The sequence below is a fragment of the Triticum urartu genome, chromosome 5A (genome assembly GCF_056163025.1).
Source record: "Triticum urartu cultivar PI428250 chromosome 5A, HENAU_Tu73, whole genome shotgun sequence".
Lineage (NCBI taxonomy): Eukaryota > Viridiplantae > Streptophyta > Magnoliopsida > Poales > Poaceae > Triticum > Triticum urartu.
In genome coordinates this window covers 528,497,273-528,504,529 of record NC_141877.1, presented here as the reverse complement: position 1 = coordinate 528,504,529, position 7,257 = coordinate 528,497,273, and positions in this window count along the sequence as shown.

Here is a 7,257-nt window from a genome sequence, read left to right as displayed (position 1 = left end):
TTTTGCACAAAATATGTTGTGATTTATTTTTGGATTCAGAACTGTAAGCCCTTCAGAGACTTCAATATGGATCTTTGAAACAAGTGACATATGAGTATGTAGTCACTACATCTATTAATTGCATGGATACTTTTTTTATACTGCCAATGATATTTAGTATCGAAACATAATTCCACTTATACAAGAGGGTATGTTACATCATAATTGATGTCGGGTCTCTGCGTGAACCCCTTTTACTACAAGCCCCGCTTTCTCACCACCTCATAGATTTTGTTTATGAATGAGAAGTTATTTGTATTCCATATGGGATTTACTTATGGGGAGTGTGTAATCTTTGGTAAATACAACGCTTTTGTTGAACGAGTGCTATTCTTTTATAACTTGCTTCCTTTTATGTGAAACCATATGAGTGCAAAAGGCACTCTATTAAGTGAAGAAATATATGTTGACAAATGTAGTCTTTGTTTTCTACGATTCTGGTGGAATTGATGAAATTTTTGGAAATGTATTTATCCCTTTTAACTCTTTGTAATTTCCTACAATAATGGAGTCAAGATGTTTCGATGTCCTGGCACCAAAATATTTGTGCCCATTTGTGCCAGCCTTTGGATGATGAGCATCCTGTGAGGTGTCTTTCAACATGATGTTGAATTTCATATACTGTTTAAGGATCTAATTTCCTTTGTTTCCATGGAAGCATATGAGAATATATATCTTGTGGTCATATTTCTTCCTCTCTTGCTCCCATTTAAGAAGAAGAGTGGTTTATTAGGTACCCCAACTCTCTCTAACATCTTACTACAATGATGAAGTCGAGAATATGTCAATAATTTGACGCAAAGAGCGTCAAAATAAGGAATTGCCATATACCCCACCCATTATGGAACTAGTAGCTAAAACATAGAGAAGGGCCCATATGGCATGATTCATTGAGTTATATTTTTTATTCTGTTTTATTTGGTGACTACATTTTTTTGTTAAATAGATATGAAATACATACATTGTGGAAAAAAAATTGCACACATACCGTGAAGCAAAGGGAAGTCCTTGTCTATTTGAAATGGAGGTGGACCGTTCGGCAGCGAGAAGAAGCAGAGTGTGTGCCATGCGAGTTAGTGTGCTAATTATATAGTTTTAGACTTCATGGTGATATGGATCCATTAAGCTGATTTTAGGGGGGAAACATAATAATTTCCTTATACTCCTACAAGAATCCTAGAACGTTGGGTAGCCACCGACGTGTGGAACTACAATGGCGCATACACATGGCAAGAAATTGGCGATGGCTGCAACGTGGTGTTGATTTTATAATTATTTAGGAGATTAGAGTTGCTTGGAGATGACACTTTGCATCATAGACTCGAAGGTACTGGAGCTACATAAAGCTGATTGAATTTGTTATGCTGGCCTTTCTTTTAGCAGTGTAGAATGCAGAACAATCACTGCGAATACATGTACGACCAAGCTAATCGGACGGTATACGTCCTTCGCTGGCAAATTAATCAAGCAACTGTCAAGCCGAACAATCCCTACATGAGATCAACCGGCATACGTGTAGCACATGCCTTTTGGTTAAGGTTTGTAGCAGCATGGGGCGGCGGCAAGCATGTGCACCAAAATGAGCTCGCTTTCCAAGGCCATGCAAAATTGGAGTCGAGAGGTTTTTGGCTCCCTGCCCGACAGATTTCCAAGTTAAAGGTGCAGCTCAAGGACGCTAAGGAAAGATCGCTTGTGACTGGATTTTTTCAAGAGGTGAAGGACATTGAAAGTCAGCTCCATGATCTTTATGAAAAGGAGGAAATTTATTACAAACATCGATCACGTTTAGACTGGCTGCAATGGGGTGATCAAAATACCAAGTGTTTCCAAAATCGGGCTTCTCATAGGAAGAGGAAAAAAATGGTGAAGGCCCTATGCAGGGAGGATGGCACTCGGAGTACTTCTGATGACGAGATGTGTGCGCTTGCAGCGGGTTTTTATGCTTCGTTGTTCCAATCCGAAGGTTCGAACGCAGTGGAAAGAGTTTTGCAACACATTGATATGTTAGTCTCAGAGGAGATGAACGAAAAACTCACAGCCATGATCTCGGATATGGAGATAGAGACAGCTCTTTTTCCAGATGGGCCCGACTAAGGCCCCGGGACCGGATGGTTTCCCGGCCTTGTTCTACCAACGACACTGGTCGGTGGTGAAGGAGGATGTGTGCAAGGCGGTAAAGGATTTCTTGTATGGGGTTGATACACATGAAGGCTTTAATGATACTATTATCGTGGTGATACCTAAGCTCAACTCACCGGAGTTGCTGTCCAATTCCGACCGATAAGCCTATGTAATGTGCTCTACAAAATCGCTACAAAGGTACTTGTTAATAGACTGAAGGGAATCCTCCCGTTGTTGATCTCGGAGGAGCAAAGTGCTTTTGTGCCCGGAAGGCTCATGACGGATAATGTCTTGGTTGCATATGAGTGTATCCATGCAATCAGGAAGAGGAATAGGAGGAAGCCTCTATGTGTGGTCAAGCTGGATATAATGAAGGCATACGATAGAGTGGAGTGGAATTTTCTGGAAACGGTGATGGAGAGGTTTGGTTTTCATGCAACTTGGATTCAAATGATAATGAGATGTGTGACTTCGGCGCGTTTTAGTGTGAAGCTCAATGGGGGGGATATCAGATTCATTCCTACCTTCGAGGGGTCTCCGCCAAGGTGATCCGTTGTCACCATACCTTTTCTTGTTCTGTGTAGAAGGTTTTTCAGCTTTGCTAAAAAATGCACAAGATGTGGGTGATTTGCGAGGGGTTTCTTTTGGGAGCACTAGCCCCATAGTTACCCATCTTCTCTTTGCGGATGATAGCATTGTTTTTCTAGAGGGATCTGAGAATAATCTCCTCATGCTAAAGTCGATCTTGGGGGACTATGAGAAGGCGTCAGGACAGAAAGTTAACATGCAAAAGTCGGCCATATTTTTTGGGATGGGGAGTACGGAGGAGAGCAAAGAGCAGCTCAAGGCGGTCATCGGAATCAATTCGGAAGCATTGAGCGAGAAATATTTGGGCCTGCCTACCGCAGTGGGCAAGTCCAAAGAAGGTACTTTCAAATATGCTAGGGAGAGAGCTAAGGGAAAGGTCACGGGATGGAAGGGGCAAGGTTTATCCAAGAAGGCTCGTGAGCTGCTGGTTAAATCGGGGCTCCAGTCTACCCCAAATTTCACCATGAGTTGCTTCCAACTCACCAAGAAATTGTGCGGGAACCTGACATCTATCTCTTCTAACTGTTGGTGGGGTGAAGCTAAAGGTGAGAAAAAGGTACACTGGATCACTTGGCAGAAAATGTGTGCGAGCAAACGCAAGGGTGGTATGGGTTTTCGTGATATGGAGGTTTTTAATCAAGCGTTATTGGCAAAGCAAGCGTGGAGAATTATGCTTGTCCCCACTTTGCTGTGTGCACGAGTCCTCAAGGCACGCTATTTTGCTGATGGGACTATCCTCAATGCAACATGTCCGAGTGGTGCTTCCTACACTTTCAAAAGCATTTTGTTTGGCCGGGACTTGTTGCTTGAGGGACTTTGTGACGCCCGGATATTTAAGCTATAGTAATTCCCTGTTAATCGTGTCGTGTCACCTTAGTTATTGTTGCTAATCTTGCGTTAGTTCAAAACTGATTCAAAATTCAAATTCAAAATCAAGTCAAACAATTAAAGTTTTCAAAGGTCAAAACTAAAATGTTGTAAAGGTGTTAAGTAAATCATGGGTAATAGAGATGGAGAAACCTAAATTTAATTAAAAAAATAAGTGTTCAAAATAATTAAAATAAGGGTTTAAATATTAAAATAAATGCCTTTTGAATTTTATAAAATATTAAACTATTTTAATTTGGGATGAGAATTAATGTGGCAGTAGTATATTTAAAAGTATTAATTTAGGTGCTAGTGATAATTTTCATAAATATAAAATAAAAGAAAACTAAAAGTAAAACAATAAAAGAAAAATAAATAAAAGGTAAAAACAAAAGAAAAGAAAAGAACCCCCGGGCTCCGGCCCAGCAGGCCACCGGCCCAACTGGGCAAAGACCCAGCCGGCCACTCCCCATATCCCCCACTACCCCCGAAACCCTAACCACTCCCCCACACGCTCCTCTCCCCCGCACCCCATGACCCGATCTGGATCGGGGGCGCTCGCCCCCCGACCCTGGTGACCGCGTCGCCGCCACCTCGCGCCATCACCGGACCCCGCCAGACGCATCGTCGACCCCGCCCCCTCTCCACCGTCGGCGCCAACGCCTCACCGCCGTATCACCACCACCGTCGCCTTCCTCCTCGCCGGCGCCGTCGTCCTCGACTCCTCCTCAACCGCCGTTGCCCCGATCCCTACTCTCCGCCGTGAGCCGCCGCCTTCTTCCTCCGCTCTGCCCTTCGCGCGCGCCGCGCCCCCCTCCACCGTGGTCGCGCCTCGGCGCTGCTCCTCGCCTCTGCCCGCCGCTCCCCACTTCATCGCGACGCACGCCGCTCGGGGCTGTGCCCCGCGCCCCGCCCCCGCTCCCTGCATCGTCGAGACCTGCGTTGGCACATGGCCTGGCAACGCCCGACTCCTTCTGCAGCGCGCCCCGCCTCTGTCGCTGCTTCGCTCCTGCGTCGTCGCCATCCCCATCGCCTGTAGTCGCGCCAAGCCCCGCCTTTGCCGCCCATGCGCGTCGCCCGCCGCCCGCGTCGACGGCGCTCCCGCCTTGGCTCGCCCCTCCTCGCGAACACGAACGCGCCCGCCACCCCAGCGCTCGGCTACGCCGCCCGCTGACGGCCTTGCCTTGCCGTCCTTGTCACACGCGCTGCGAGGCCGAGCCCCAACGCTGCTCCACTCAACGTCGTCGCCTCTACCGAGCCCACCCAGCGATCCAGCCGTCGCCCGAGATGGCCGCGCCGGCTTGCCCCGCTCGGGTGCGCCCGCACCAGGCGCCCAGCGCCCATCGCCCGCACCCACAGTGGCCTATGGGCCACTAACCAGTGGGTCCTGTCCCCTGTGCCACATACATGTGGGGCCCAGTCCTAGAACGATTTATTAAAAAATCAAATAAATAAATAAATTAAGTTAATTAATTAATGTTTAATTAACCTAATTAACTAGTGTTAATTAATTAAACAGTAATTAGATTAGTTAAACCCTAATTAGACTAAAGAGTCAATGACATGTGGGACCCACACATCAGTTTGACCGGTCAACACCCTGTTGACTGCTGTCAGCAAACACTGTTCTGGATAATGTTGAATTAAAATAATTAAGTAAATCCAAAATTTTATTTAAATCTTTTAAAATTAATATAAAATAAACTGTAGCTTGAATCAAAAAACTTTGTACATGAAAGTTGCTCAGAACGACGAGACGAATCCGGATACACAGTCCATTCATCCGCCACAGATCCCTAGCATAGCGAACGTGCAACAATACTCCTCCGGTTCGTCTGTCCGAAAACATGGAACACCGGGAATATTTTCCCGGTTGTTTTCCCCCTTCGTCGATATCACCTCCTACCGCGTTAGGGCACACCTAGCGCCGCACTTTGTCATGTCATGCATCGTCATGCTTATGTTTGCATTGTATTTATTGTTTCTTCCCCCTCTTCTCTCCGGTAGACTACGAGACCGACGCCGCTGCTACACAATACGACTACGGTGTTGACGACCGCTCCTTCTTGCCAGAGCAACCTGGCAAGCCCCCCCCCTTGATCACCAGATATCGCCTATTCTTCTCTCTACTGCTTGCATTAGAGTAGTGTAGCATGTTACTGCTTTCCATTAATCCTATCCTGATGCATAGCCTGTCATTGTTGCTACAATTATGGATACCTTACCTGCAATCCTAAATGCTTAGTATAGGATGCTAGTTTATCATCAGTGGTCCTACATTCTTGTCTGTCTGCCATGCTATACTATCAGGCCGTGATCACTCGGGAGGTGATCACGGGAATATGCTTATACATAATATATGATTCTTGTGGTGAATAAAGACGGGTCGGCTCGAAGAGTACCCGCCAGTGATTCACGGATTGGGTCCGAAAGGACGTTTGTCCCGACGGCCCACTGAGTGGATCTTTGTGGCGGAGCGACATGGTAGGTTGAGACCACCTAGGAGAGAGGTGGCCCTGGCACTGGTCGGCGTCCGCGTTTATTTCAAAATAACACGCTTAACGAGATCTGGGTATTTGATCTGAGTCTGGCCATTGGCCTATACGCACTAACCAACTACGCTGGAACAGTTATGGGCAGTCGACGTCGTGGTATCAGCCGAAGCCTTCTTGACGTCAGCGACTGGGCGGCGTGCGCAGGGTTGGACTGGAACGCCTGCTCTTATATAAGGGAGGCTAGGTCTGCTCGTCGGTCACGTTCGCAACGTGCAGGTGTGCAATGGGCGATGGGCCCAGACCCATGCACCATAGGATTTAGACCGGCGTACTGACCTCTCTGTTGTGCCTAGGTGGGGCTGCGACGTGTTGATCTTCCGAGTCCGGTCATGACCCAGAAAAGTGTGTCCGGCCAAAGGGGATCGAGCGTGTTGGGTTATGTGGTGCAGCCCTGCAGGGAAGTTAATTTATTCAAATAGTCGTGATCTTCGGCAACAAGACGACTTGGAGTTGTACCTTGACCTTATGACAACTAGAACCGGATACTTAATAAAACACACCCTTTCAAGTGCCAGATACAACCCGGTGATCGCTCTCTCACGGGGCGACAAGGGGAGGATCGCCGGGTAGGATTATGCTATGCGATGCTACTTGGAGGACTTCAATCTACTCTCTTCTACATGCTACAAGATGGAGGCCACCAGAAGCGTAGTCTTCGATAGGACTAGCTACCCCCCTCTTATTATGGCATTCTGCAGTTCAGTCCACTGATATAGCCTCTTTACACATATACCCATGCATATGTAGTGTAGCTCCTTGCTTGCGAGTACTTTGGATGAGTACTCACGATTGCTTTTCTCCCCCTTCCCCTCTTTCCATTTCTTCCTAGTTGTCGCAACCAGATGTTGGAGCCTAGGAGCCAGACGCCACCGTCGATGACGACCCCTACTACACCAAGGGTGCCTACTACTACGTCCAGGCCGCTAACGATGACTAGGAGTAGTTTAGGAGGATCCCGGGAAGGAGGCCTATGCATCTTTCGATCTATATCCCAGTTTGTGCTAGCCTTCTTAAGGCAAACTTGTTTAACTTATGTCTGTACTCAGATATTGTTGCTTCCGCTGACTCGTCTATGATCGAGCTCTTG